Genomic DNA, 14,169 nt, shown 5'->3' with positions numbered 1-14,169 from the left:
GTGTTCCCTGGTTCCGCGACACTGTGGTAGCACGCTGATGTCACACAACAATGATGCAATGTGCAAATGAAATACCATGCCATGTGGTTTAGTGTTACTGGTTCCCTATAATGTAAAAAGGCAAAAAAAAAAGCCTTTTCAGAGCTGCACGTGCCCAAACGTTCATACTGTAAGCAGTATTAAATTAAAAGGCAGCAGCCTTGAAATAAGTTTATGAGCTCTTTGGTCAATAATCATTAAAGAGCTAAAGAGCTTTAATGAAGTACATGCGTATCAGCAACGTTGACAGGAGGACCAAGCTGGATAGCACAAAGCAGGAGCCTCCTGCTCACTGCAACATGTGGCCTATGCCATTTGCAAGGCCTTGGGAAGGGTTAATCCTCCCTTCATTAATCTGACCCTTGTCTTAAAATTGATTTTTTTTAATGATCTGCACCGGATAGCTATGCGAACATGTTTCTGTTCTCTGCTGGAAGTCTGTAAACTTGGTGTAACTCGGCTGAAGTGGTATCAAAGTACAAGAAAACAAAGCGAGGGCCTCGAGACTGACACCTTTGTCCTTTAGCTCCTGTAGCCTCATGTGGTTTGTACGCCTGGGTTTCTCTCAAGGATGTGCAGCAGGTTCCCCCTTCTGGCAGCATGGGTTCCAGGACAGCAAACCATCTGCTCCAGTCTCTAATCATTCCCAGATGCTTTCAATTACTCTTTAGCAGCAAAAAAGACGTATTTTTGTGACCAAGGATGTTGGAATCAACATCCGCAATCAGCCTCATTTCTGGCTTATGATGATTAAACTTGAAGACTGATTGGAAGAGACTCGGGAAGACATCAGGAGAATGTGTAATGAAGTACCTTGATGGGGAAGGAGCAAAAGAAGAATCAGCTGATAGGGATTCTAATACCCTAACAATTACAAGTGAACTAAGGCTTGAGGCTAATTAACACTTTTTAAATTGAAGATGCAGAACCTGATTTTCCACTTCTTTTCCCAGCCACTCATCTCTCGCTAAAGTGGCTGCAAAGTAGGCACGAGAACTACCTGCTGGTTTGGGACCATTTTTCTACAGGTGGAGGAGACTCTATGGGTAAACAGCACTAGAGAATTAGGACTCGGTGTGTCTGCTGGGTGTTCTCAAATGTGTAATAAAAAGACTGACAAACACGCTAAACCAAAATTAAGGCTTTGAATATTGCCCCAGTAAATTAAGTTTAACCGTTATCAGATTATTTTCTTTATTACAAAAGAAAATATTAGTATATCCAGGAGATTTCTTTAGATGCAACTGAAATGTGGAAATACACATTGAAGACCGCCAGATGTTTAACACTGCCAAACTGAAGTGTCACAAGGGAAAAAACCTGCCGATCAGTCTTCAAGATTATGTAGTTCTTAAACAGACCTAGGATGATAAATCCATGTCTTTATCAGGAGTGCTTTTTTATTTCTTAGCATTTGTAATTTAGGAAGGACTGAATACACACGCATGCAAAACGTTCATTTCTAGAGTCTGCTTTGCTGTCTGTCAGTCATAACACTAAATTTTATATTTTCTTTTAGCAAAAGTTGTCTTTCACACAGTGGCCTTAATTTCATTTAAATAGAATGTTAAACCGTCGTTTATTCCCAAAAATTAATGGCTTAAAAAGTGCCATACTTTGGAAAACTTAATAAGGAATATCATACTTGGCCCTTTACAGCCAAGAAGCCCCCTGTGGTTTATATCAATTTTTCTTTTCCCAACTTTCTCCTTCACTTTTGTTTTGCATCTGTTGTGGCTTCTTGTTCGATACAGTCTCCTGTCGAGCAATTCGGACCATGCTATTGTTCGCTTTAACTTGAGAGAAGACATTAAATTATATCTTAAGAAATCAAGTTTCGGCTGTTGGCTTCTCCCTTTCCCAGTTCTCCTCTGCTATAATATTGCTGATTGAGCAGAGAGGAGGGGCAGAAATTGGTTCCTGTGTTATTAATGATTTGGTTTCCGACAGTTGTAAGTGGATTCTTCCGGACCAGCAAGGCACCAGTTTGCTTTCATTGATGATTGATAGTTCAGACATTTAGAAGGGTATCATTGTAATTGCTGAGGACTTATCTATCTGTCTCATTAGCAATACAGTCCCATTTCTCCTCTGTGGCAGTCCGACACGATCAGCACAGACATATCTGAAATTGTAACTAACACAGCTCTCTCTTTCCCCCCAGTAAATTTATAAGCCTATCATCAGAGAATTATCGGCAGTAACAATACCTGGGATCAGCTCTCTCTTAATTTAAAAAAATACGGAAGCAAAGAGATATATTTTGACCTTTGGGGCCCAAACATATACACCTACTTCCACTAACCCACTTTGAAGTCTCAGGGGGGGAAAAAATAAAACACCTTAGTATGTCTGTAAAATTCACATATTTTAGAAACACATTAAAGAAAATATGCAATGCTTTGCATTTGTTTAGCTCCAGCTGAGGCTTTCCAGACACACTGCAAGTTTACTAATGCCCACAACGTCACTGTGAGCTAGATGTTCAATGAAGACTTTGGGTCAAAAAGGTTGGTAATTTACTTGCAGGCACAGGAGCAGTAGCATAGCTGGGCTGGAAACAGAATCCACAGTTCCTGAGTCCCCATTGCCACTTTCCTTCGTAGCCACTACATGTTTTCAGATGAAATAATTTGCAACGCTCCATATGTAATTTGAAGCCTGTCTGAATATCCGAAGAAGAGGGAGGCTTTTTTGGTGTTTCCAATTAATTACCGAGAACCTTATTACAGACACTGTGGAAATATTTTAGAAACGCTTACTATTAAATACGTTTTGACAGCCATAATAAAATACTTTATAGAACCAGTATTTTGCATTACAGGTTGTTTTAAATTTGGACATTTTCTTGTCTTTTTAATAGCATCACCATTAGAAGCATGTAATCTTTTGTGGTCTTCAGTGGCCTCAATTCTCAATCATTTTAACAGAAGCTGATGTAGCATTGTTTATGTGGTGTTCACCACCTTGCGACATGGAACACTTGAGGTTCAGATAATGATTTATCTATTTTGTCCTTCTTGATTTGAAAGAAGGTACTGTTGCTAACATCTGTATACAGCTTTCATTTATTTCGAATAAAAGAGAGAACATTCCTCCAAGGTCGATAGGATTGCAGTTCTTCATAGCCAAACTAGCTCCATTATTTGTATCAGTAGCGTATAACGCAAAGCTAAAATAAGTTTTTATGCAAAGCTGTAATGAACAATTTGGTTCTTGTTTGTGGTTATCTCAAGCTGGCTGTCCAAATCTCAAGAAACAATAAAGGACATCGGGTCAACGCCTGTTACATTTTTCAGAAAAAGAAACAGAAGTCTTCTGTCTCCCTCTACCAGATTGCTTTGTGATTTTTGCTCGATGGTCTGTAGCAATATCAAACACGGTCATCTTTCTTTTCCCTCATAGCTGGAGTTTCCATTTACTCACCCTTCCTGGAAGGAATACCCTTTTAATCACTGAGTACCTGCCAAAGCAGTGAAAAAGAGAAACCACTCCTTCCAGTTGCTTTCTGTGTCAGCATTTTCATAACTTTCAGCATTTTGGTATATCCCTGTGTTATTAAGATACGTGACACAGAAGCTGCAAGTGTAAGCTTAAGATGGTACAAAGAACTATGATAAATCTATATGTATCTTTTTAAAGATCGGAGGTATGGCACAAGGCTCGGCATGTGATTGAATCAGACAGCAGCCTTACCAGTATATTTTATTTGCAATGTCCAGCCCACTAAGGACATGAAAAATATTGGAAACTTAAGAATGGAAAGGAAGATGGGCAAGTGTTCTTTTAATAAATGCAAGGAAGGTTAGGAAGATTTTAGAATTCTGCAGCAAGAGACCGTATCAACAAATGGAGGAACACAGTGAATTATAGATGTGAACTTTCGACTACCTGTACTGCCTGATTAGAAATACCGCAGCAGGAAAGATTGATAAGCATCCTCTTGCAAGCTTAAAGAAGTATCTGGAGCTGTATTGATCAATGCTGAACTCAGTACTGGGTTGTTGGTAAAAGGCTCCTTTTCTCCTACTAATCAAGGCTACAACGAGGGAATAAAAAGAGGACAAGGGACAAAACCCCAAAGCTGTGAGCTTTCCCAAGGAGAAGTTCAGTTCATGATGCACGGAATGTTAGCTGTATGTATGCATAGAAATGTGCAAAGAAATATTCCCTTTCTGAAATACTGTCTGTTATATGAACTGAGCAAAAAATCCACAAAGTTTGGTGGCAGTAACACTTGATACGGTACTGCACTAATAACTAAAGACTAATAACGCTATAATCTGTGGTCCAGTCTTTTTCAGCAGAGGTGTTCATGAACGAAATTACATTTCTGCCACTCATTCAGCGTAAGCAGAGGTTTGCAGATAAATAATTAGGGTTGCACGCTGTATAAGCTGAATCAAAGTGAACCACCAAGTAGTTTTCTGCTTTTATCTGAAGCTGATGCAAGCCGAAGACTAGGTATCTCCCCTCGACATAAGTGTACCAGTCAGACTGTGGGGAATCCCACCCCATTCACATACAAAACTTTTCTCACAACTACAGCAAACATGGGGGCTGCGTGCCTGTTGTTCTCTGCACCCCCAGAGCTGCCACTGGTTTCATCCATAAGCATCTTTAGACACTTTTTCATGTCTGTCAGTATCATCTGCACTCCTAAGTACAAAAGTACCTAGAAAGTAAATGTTTTACAGGTGGGTATAGAAATCCTTATGAAAATTAGAGGCTTCAGAGAGAAGCTTTTGATTTTGGACAGTTTTTACACAATCTGGTATGTCTTCCTAACCAGGGTAGGTTCCAGTGCGCTCATTTATTATATTATATAAGTTCTTCTTGATCTTTTACCATGTGCTCCAAGTGCTGAATTTTCAAAATCACTTTGCGGTACAGATAAACTCTGAAATCAGTAACTTTCTGCATTCTTTGTGAGATCCCATTCAGAAAGTCAGTCACTGAAAACTGGATGGATGATTACATGATAGGGATATGCGGAAATATTTTTAACATTTGATATTTGATATTAAATTGTTTAAACACAGTGGACTGACATGTCTTCTGTAGATATTTTGTTGCTTTTTTTTTTTTGGAGGGGGGTATTTTTATTCATTCGCAGCATATCCAATGCCAAACATAGGAGGCAAATGCTCCAAGGGTTCCAGTTTATATAATTCATCCCTCTTTTTTATTTTATTCAATATAATTGAATTAGATTAATCTAAGTTTATAATCATTGCCAAAAAAAGTATATGCATATTTTATCCAACTGGTTTTTGTGGCCACTGATAATCAATAAGAGCTTAGAACTTAGAAAAGATAAAGAATACATGGAAAGACAATCAGATTAATTAGATTTGTCCTTCCAAACAGTCATAGGTAAAGTCCATCCATTTAAATCTGATCTAATCCTGTGCTGAAGTGGCGTGAAATTGAATGAAATCAAGCTGTCCATATCCCAGAAAATGTTCTTACTGAGATATAAAAATCCTCAAGGATACCAATTAGTCAGATAGTCTACTGATAAGTCAAGGATAAGTTTCTCACTCAGTCATAATGCTTCTGATTTATATATTGACCATGGTGACTGGTAATGGAAGCGTATTCTTTGAGGCTCATAACTTCTTATTGAATTCAACCTTCCGTGTTATGACTTTTGCAGAAAAGAGCTATCTTACATTTCTTCTTTGGCAATCTTTGGTTGCTTATATATAGCCACTAGTAATTACTTTATTAGGAAGGTAAAACACAGGGGGGTTAGGGTTCAGGGGAAATATCTGGCATTATAAAAAGGAAATTGTAAGCAATCTAGAGAGGGTCACAGGTAAAATGAAGAGTTAAGCACAGAGCAACATTATTGACACGGATGACAGCTTCTGAAATATAATGGTCAATGGTGTATCAGTCAGTGGCACGGGAAGAGATGCACAGGGAATTCAGGGAATGTCTGTAGAAAACTGTCTATACTCCCTGTTAGCTTTTTCACTGAGGTTTAATGAGGCTTTTGGTGATACCATTTTGGTGATACGATTATTCTTGTTGATAGGAATTTTGATGAGTTGCACGCTTCTGAAAAGCAAATGTCCTTGATCTCATTTTCCTAATCAAAAGATAAAACAGAGATTTTAAAAAATTCCTCTTTGTCATAGATAAGATTGTCCTACATTACAGTTTGTCCAAGACCGCTACGAATAGTTCTTTGGTAAGATAAGATGTCTGGCACCTTTGTTTTAGTCTTCATGGATGACATTAGGTAGAGGGCCTTTATTAAAAGCCTTGATCTATTAAAAAGTCTGGCAAGTTTGTCATGTGATTCCTTCAGAGTCATTTGTCTGCAGCAAGAAACAATGTGCAGATGTAAAGTTTAAAATAATTCTGACAGGCGCAGGAAAAATGTTCTGGAAGTTCACCTGACACGACAAAATTCACATTGCAATGACTGGATGGGTAATTAATATCCTGGGAAAGATGCTTAAAGGAAAAGGTACCCATCCAGTGCTCAGTGTAATTCCCCTGATAGCCCACTGGGAAGGCAGAAGCTATGAGAAGATGTCCTCAACAGGTAAATTCATCATGGGTGAGTTAGGAAACACATGAAGATGTAGGGGCAATAAGAGTCATTCATGCTAAGGATTTTAAGCAGCATTCTAGGATTAAGACTGGCAGATGGATAAACAGGAAAATGGGAAAAGAAGATGAAAAGGGAAAGGTGTAATTTGCACACTAATTTTAGCACAAGTAGAAAAAATCAGAGAAATGTAAGTATTAAAATAGATAAAGGAACATCAGTCAGGAGAAGGTTGAAGTGTAAGAAGAAAGCTGTAGCAGGTAGTGGGCTTAGTGACAGGAACGTGCTTAAGAAATGGGAGATGAACAATAAGAAATGAGAGAAGAATTTCCATGCAGCAGTGTATTGCTCAGAAGTAGTGGAATCTGTATCCCTGGAGATTTTCAAGACTCGGCTAGAAAAAGCCACAGGTGACTCAATGTCGTGTTGGCTATGGTCCTACTTCAAGGGGGAGGCTGGACCACCTGGCTCCTGGCATCCCTTCTGATCAATATTTGTATGATTCTGTGAAAAGTGAGGGTCTTAAGCAGCAAAAATGAAGAAACTGGAACAACTAGTGATGGGTGTGACATCCACCATTGTCAGGATAACAAATACATGATCGAATAGCAGGCATGGTTGTTAAGGGGTACTGAAGGATAAGGACTCTTAAGGATTCATAGAAATTAAAGCGATGAGTAACAGTGAAGGTTAATAACAGAATAAATGTTCTCAGGAATTCCATCATTATGAAAAATGTTGATTTCAAGATACAGATGAAAGAATACAGGTTATTTGTAACCATACAGTGCAGCAATTCCGAAGTGTTACAGCTCACAAACTTCCCCATCAGTACTGCATCAACAAGCTGAGCTGCTACATCAATCTTGGTTTTGGAAATAATACAAATATTGTAAGATAACCATCTGTTGAAAATAACCCTGAACTGAGCAATTGCAAGTTGATATGGTTTAAAATAAATTGAAGAATAAACAGAAGATACTTATGTAAGCTTTTTATATTTTGCAAGAATATCCATCAATAAATTAAGTAAAAGGTTAGTGAGGTCATCTGTACAGAGTAATTCAAGTAGAGGTGAAATAAGAAAATAAAAATTATATATGCTATAGCAGGATGTCTGTAATTCCTTCCCCAGTCTCATAAAATGGCCAGGAGGAAAAAAAATCTCAATTTTAGGTAGTGTAGGCTGCTGGAGGAGAAGACAGGGAGGTTGCTACTGATGCCACCACCCTCACATAGAGCTGAATGAATACATACTTAAGAAAAGATTGGCAATAAACATAATGGATGAGATTTCTTAACGTAACAAACGATTAAAAAATAAAATAATTAAATTGCAAATCAGCTAAAAGTCAATATAAGTTTATGAAAGGTGTCAAATGGAGTTGTTTTTCTATAAAAAGGAAATGTAGATTTCAGCTCTCTCGTCAGTTAAAAAAATGGCATGATGCTGCATGGCACTGCTAGTGGAAATGGAGAAGAAGGGTATTAGAGGAATGGCAGCTAAGTAGGGAACCGGCTCTGGCAAAGATGGCAAAGACTAAAAGGGGAAGACTGATTAGTACTTACTAATGTAGTTCCTTAAAGATAAATCGCAAGACTGTTCTTGTTCATTGTGCTCATAATTGCATAATGGCATAGGTATTAGTATGGAGATAGGGTTATCTGCAGTGTTGCAAAGATAGGAGGCATCTTCAAGACAAATAGATTGCTTTATCATGCAGAAAAAATCTGGATGGCTTCAAGGGCTTGAGAAATAGAAACAGGATCAAATTCAGTAGTACTAAATGCAAAATCATAGCCGTGTGGTCTCAAGAAAACTGCTAGTGGAAAGAAGTATCATCTGGAATTGACCTAGGTGGAGCTGAAGGTACCAGACTACCAAAGCACAAATATGAGCTGCCAAAATGACAGGCAATGTGAGGGATAAACATGATCCTCTGGGCAGTAAGAACTAGGGAAATACTACTGCCATCGTATATGGCGCAGATGAAACCTCATCTAGAACACACTGTACAGTTCTGGTGACATAAGTTCAAGAATAAGGAACTGAAACAGAAGTATGGAGAGTTGTATTCTTCAGAGGAATAGCTGATTTTATGAGAGGACAGTAGAAGAGAATTGCTCTATATTAGTTAGGTAACAACAGGACAGGCATGCAATTAGTTAAGTTGAAGTTGATACAAAAAATAAATGGATATAAATTGCTATTCGTGTATTTAGAGTAGAAACAAGAAGCAGCCTCCTAACCAAGCATTCAGAATCTGTAACAGCCTTCCAGTGAGAACAGTGGAATTAAAACATCTAAATACTCTTAAAATGGAGTTTAGTAAGTTTATACAGCTTGACAACCCAGATGGTTGCTCCTGGGATGTTAGGGAGAAACTCTCTTTGAATCATCCTTAAAGGGTTTCAGTTAATTATATCCATTCGTTGGGAGGCACGAAACAGCATCAGACATGATTGTTTTTACTGTTTTGGTTTAAAGGACACTATGAACATATCCACAAAATAAAGAAAATTTCAGTGGCTAGTGCATCCTTTGAGATCTGCTGCTATTTTCATTTTTACCTGGAAAACATGCTGATAGTGCTCATATACTAAAATTCTAAATAATGATTAATTTTTCAGAGCAAAAATGTTTCTCCATCATGAGTTTTTATTCACACAGATGGAAATTAGATTCTTTTGTGATTTTTTTTTAATAATCTCAAAACAAAAATGTACTCTGCAATTTCTGAGGGAAAACAATTTTGCAAGATGGCTGGAAAAAAGCATCTCTCAGGTTCTGTGACTGAAATGAGATGCCATAGTGGATCCCATAGTCAAATGATTAAAATTTCCCTAAAAACTTGCCCCCCACTTTGGAGCTAGAAACAAAAGCCTCTTAGAAGTGTCTAGAATACAAGTCACCAGGCAGGAGAAAGGTCTGTCAGTGCTATCTCCAAGCACAAGGTAAAATCTTGGCTTTCATCTGAATTTCCAAACACCAGTCTCTCAAACTTCATTGAATGTTTCCAAAGGTCAAGTCCCAGTCTTTGGTCTCCTTTTGGGTGTATTTTGGGCACCATCCAAGCCAAGCAAGTCAGAACCTTGTTCATCAGCTGTAATTCCAAGATCAGCCTTTCCTCAGTACCGTATAGATGCTTTGAACCTAAGGTATAGCTAAGCTATCAGCCTGAAATATGAACAGAGAGCAGGTCGTGGAGCTTGCCCTCTTGAAACCCACAACAAAAATGTTGCACTTTTGGCCAGAACACCAATTATTCACCTGATTAACATGGTACCGGCTTTCTGGAGATGTCCATGGCCAAGATAAGGATGCTGTCAGAACTGTAGGGTTCAAAACATGGTAACCATAATAGGTCTGACTGCCCAAATTAACTACGGTCCTATGTAAAACCCGCTTCCTCAAGAATATTTTCGAGTGCACCTGCTTTTATGAAGACCTCGGCTTAAGCAAATAAAAATGTTTTTCCAGAGCAAAGATGAATATTGATAACATTTACTAGTCTAATGACCTTACTATCCTGTAGTGGCAGTGTACACTTCTAACTATTAAATATGATCAGGCTATTTTACAACAGTTTTAAACCAGAGGTGCCTCAGGCATAAACCATTAAATTTAATTATCTTCACCTGTGAGCATCAGCTCATGCAATAAAATAAAACTTGTGTCAATCAAATACTTATTTGTCTTGGCTTTGCATAGTGCTTATCAGAGGATTTATCACTTTGCAATAAAACTGGAAAATAATCATTCAAAAGTCAAACACGGATGAGTTAAAAATTTATAAATAAGAACACGTAGATCTGTCTTCTAACTCTAAGTTCTGACTGATGTTAAATTTATGAGTGAATCATCAAGTTAATGCATTTCTATTCCTAAAGTATTTTTACTTCTAATTAGAATATAATTTAAAATAGGCATTTGATACATGAAAGAAAAATATTTAGCATGGGAGAATAGACAGCTTTTTGTCCTCTTTACTTGGTGAAATACATGCCCATCATGAGGACACAAATGTCTTTTATATTAATCCTCTTATAAGGATGGTATCCTGTGTTCAGTGGACGGCCCAGAGAAGAGGCTAAACACTGCAAAACTGATAAAAATGAGAATGGAGGGCCAAATAGTAGCTAAAGGGAAATGTATGGTTAGTGGTCAAATATGTTATGCCAAAAGAATAAGCCGTGGTTTCTCATCTCTTCTGAAGATGCCATCTCTTGCTCTACAAGAGATAGCTAGGTCAGAAGACAGATCTGTTTTAATTATGTCTTGTCAGTGCTGGAAAACCTTGCAATTGATTCTGTTGTGATAAGGACATCATATCGGGTGCAGTTCAAGTCTTCCTTGGGAGTTGGAACTGGATGATCTTTAAGGTCCCTTCCAACCCAAACCATTCTATGATTCTATGATTCCTCGCACTAAAACCCAGTGAATGAACAAACTGGGGAGCACAACCTCAATAATGTAGCAAATCATAGTAAACTTATTTCTGAAACATATTTTGGAATTCTGGAGTTATTAAGACCTCTTACATAGTAAATGCATGAAGAAACTTGGGTGAATTTCCTGTTCATGCAGTTTTCTCGGGATTCGATTTAATGGAGATTTAGAGCATTATGATCTGATTTGTATTCCATGTGTACTGGAATAGGAAATTCCTACTGTGCCTTTCAAGTAAGTTCATTCATGATAATCCAGATTTCTAATTATCCAGAAACTGGATTGTGTCTACTCATTGTTCTTGAAGACTAAACGGAGCACTACATTTGTATTTTCTCAGAAAACACTTACAGGTACGCTTAACTTGGTTGATATGACCCCACTTACTTCAGCCAGGGCCTCAGACTGCAAAAGCCCAGGAAGAAAAAAATCCAAGATTTCTTTTCATCTGAGCAAATGCAGCATTCAGCAAAGTCTCAATAGCCTCATTTTGAGGCCTTTAGAGGTGGCGATAACAAAAGCAGTAAAGCACAGAACGATGATGATCGCAAAATAGTAGTGGTAAGTTCTGTTCATCATTTACTGTATAATTATCTCATAAAATTTCATTGGAGACCCTCGCACTAAGATTCTTCTTGTTTAAAGTATAAACCAATCCAACACTGCAAAAAAGGTCACTAGAAATGAATAGTGAATAATATTTGTGACAAGAAGGGTAGTTAGGAGAAGTATTTAATATATTGAAGGACTTTTTCAGTGGTGTTGGCATCCGAGTATTTCTGGCATTTGCAGATGTAGAATTGCATGATATCTTGAAGGAATGGTATTTCTCAAAGAACAGCGAAGTTTACTAGGAACCAGAAATAGTGCGGGGGGGATTTCTTCTTAAACTCTTAAGGGGACTTTCATGCTATTTATCTATTCTTTTGAAAATGGAACACTCATGCCATCTAATCACGACTTCCTCAGATTCTGAAAGACCAATAAAAGGGGCACATTGATACCCAGTGAATAGAAATACAGTATTGCATTTTGGATTTGATCTGTTCTGTGCGTTCTTTATATTCAACCCATAATATTCAAAGATTGTTTTCATGAACCTAGCTTGTTCAGTTGCTAGTCATCTGATTTCATTCTGCTCTGGAGATCAGCGTGAACAGTTTTTCTTTCCCATTTGAGTAGTGAGTATCAAGCCATCTAGTTTGAGAAATACTTTAGACGATGTCTACCATATGTATTAGTTATACACAAATAGAGATAGTGCTTCAATTTCTATCAGTTGCTAAAAGCTTTTTCAGTAATGCTATCAGCTGAGATCAGTTTGAGTAAAGGCATTAACATCTGGTATCAAAATAGAGCTTTATTTTTTGAAGAATAAACTTCCTAAGGCTAACACCAAACAGTTAGGTGACTTGGGATTAATCTTTGGTTAGATCTCGCCTCTAGAGACCTACTGTGAAACCTTGTTTTAAAATCATAAGCAAAAATCAGTTTAGTGGTTTCATACTTGTTCCTTGTAGATATTTGTCTAGGTAACAAAATCACCACACAATTCAGTGTGTTTATCAGTCTAAAAGTAAAAGCAACTAGAAAAGACAAATATTTTTCTAGATGAAATAGAGTTTGAGTTACATTTTAAACTACAGCAAGAAGCCATGGATGAGGAGGCTCAATTTCACTCCTTTTGTGCTACTGACTTACATCATTAGATGAGCATAAATGACAGCACCCCTGTGCCTTAGTATCATAACTGTTAATGAGGCTGCTGAAACACATCCTTACAAAATGCAGTGACAGTCTTAATTCAAAGACCTATCTGCAAAGATCCTTTTCCTGCCTATTTAGGGAAGTCATGGACTCCTGGCCACTCTCTACAATCCATCCCACATAGTCATCCAGCAGTCTCTAGATAAGGTTATGTTGAAGATATTATGTGCACCTTGGACCAGGATAGAAAGTATAAATATGAATGGTATAGATTCATGTGATGATTCCACACCATCATTTCTCATTGCACCAGAAATCCAGGGTAGTCAGGGTGATGCTGGGGGCATTTAAACTGTTTAATAAAAAAGATTCTGAAAGTTAATTTGAGCAGTTGTGGTAGATCATCCACACTGCCAGCTCCTGCTTCGCTCCCCGTTTCTGCTTTAGGTTGCTCCCATTAACTTTCTGCAAAGCAAATCTGTAAAGGAGCCAGAAAGCAGTGTGGACACAAGTTGTTTGGTCATTTGGACTCCATCATACTGCTTAGTCCTTTTTGATTTAGCAGTATAGACTACCTAGCGTGCAAGTTATCACCAAGACACTAATACACAGGCACCTTCTGACTTATCCTGGGCAATCATGATTCTTGCCCATTACTGAAACTAAGAAGCCATAGAGATAATGCAAATCCTGTATTCTGGCCCTTTTTCTCCATGTCCATGTCATGCGCTAGGCTCAGAGTGGCTTTATCGATGGGACATTTTAACTGGAGAAATCAACTCTATCAACTCTACGCAGTTCCTGTTGGTTTTGAAAGAAATCTCCCAGCATGAGGGAAATTTCCTGCTCAAGATCCAAATTGCTCTTGAGATCTTAATACTTACTGTACTAATTAAAGATGTTTCTGCTGCAAGATTTTTTTTACAAAAGCTGTAACCAAATGAAATCTTATTCATACTCCAAACTCTGATTCCATCAGAATGGAATTAGTTTCTCCTGGATGTTTGACTGCATGGTAGGAAATTATTTGGTCCAAGGCTTTTAGCTAATAACCTTTCAAGATGCACTCAAAATGAGACAACCAGGATAAGCAGAACTCCTTCTTTCAGGTGTTTATAAAAGACTGTATGAGAAAATGACTGTCAGCGTAAGTAAATGAAATGGGCCAGGGTCTGTTCTCTGGGTGTATGGATAAAATATACAACCCCTGCCTGTATACTCTGCCAGGACTACTTATTGGGAACAGTCCCAGGTACATATTTTCCTCCCAAATTATGCCCATCTCTGGAAACGGGCCAAACCCCTGCCAACAAGCACCGTAACGATTAAATAGGTATGGGCAAATACAGGCCAGTTAGAAATAAAAATTATTCAAAATGTTACTCAAAACCAAATAAAATCGCAGGCA

Source organism: Aptenodytes patagonicus, chromosome 4 (assembly GCF_965638725.1).
Source record: "Aptenodytes patagonicus chromosome 4, bAptPat1.pri.cur, whole genome shotgun sequence".
NCBI lineage: Eukaryota > Metazoa > Chordata > Aves > Sphenisciformes > Spheniscidae > Aptenodytes > Aptenodytes patagonicus.
The sequence above is the reverse complement of the archived record's forward strand: the minus strand, read 5'-3'. Positions refer to the sequence as shown.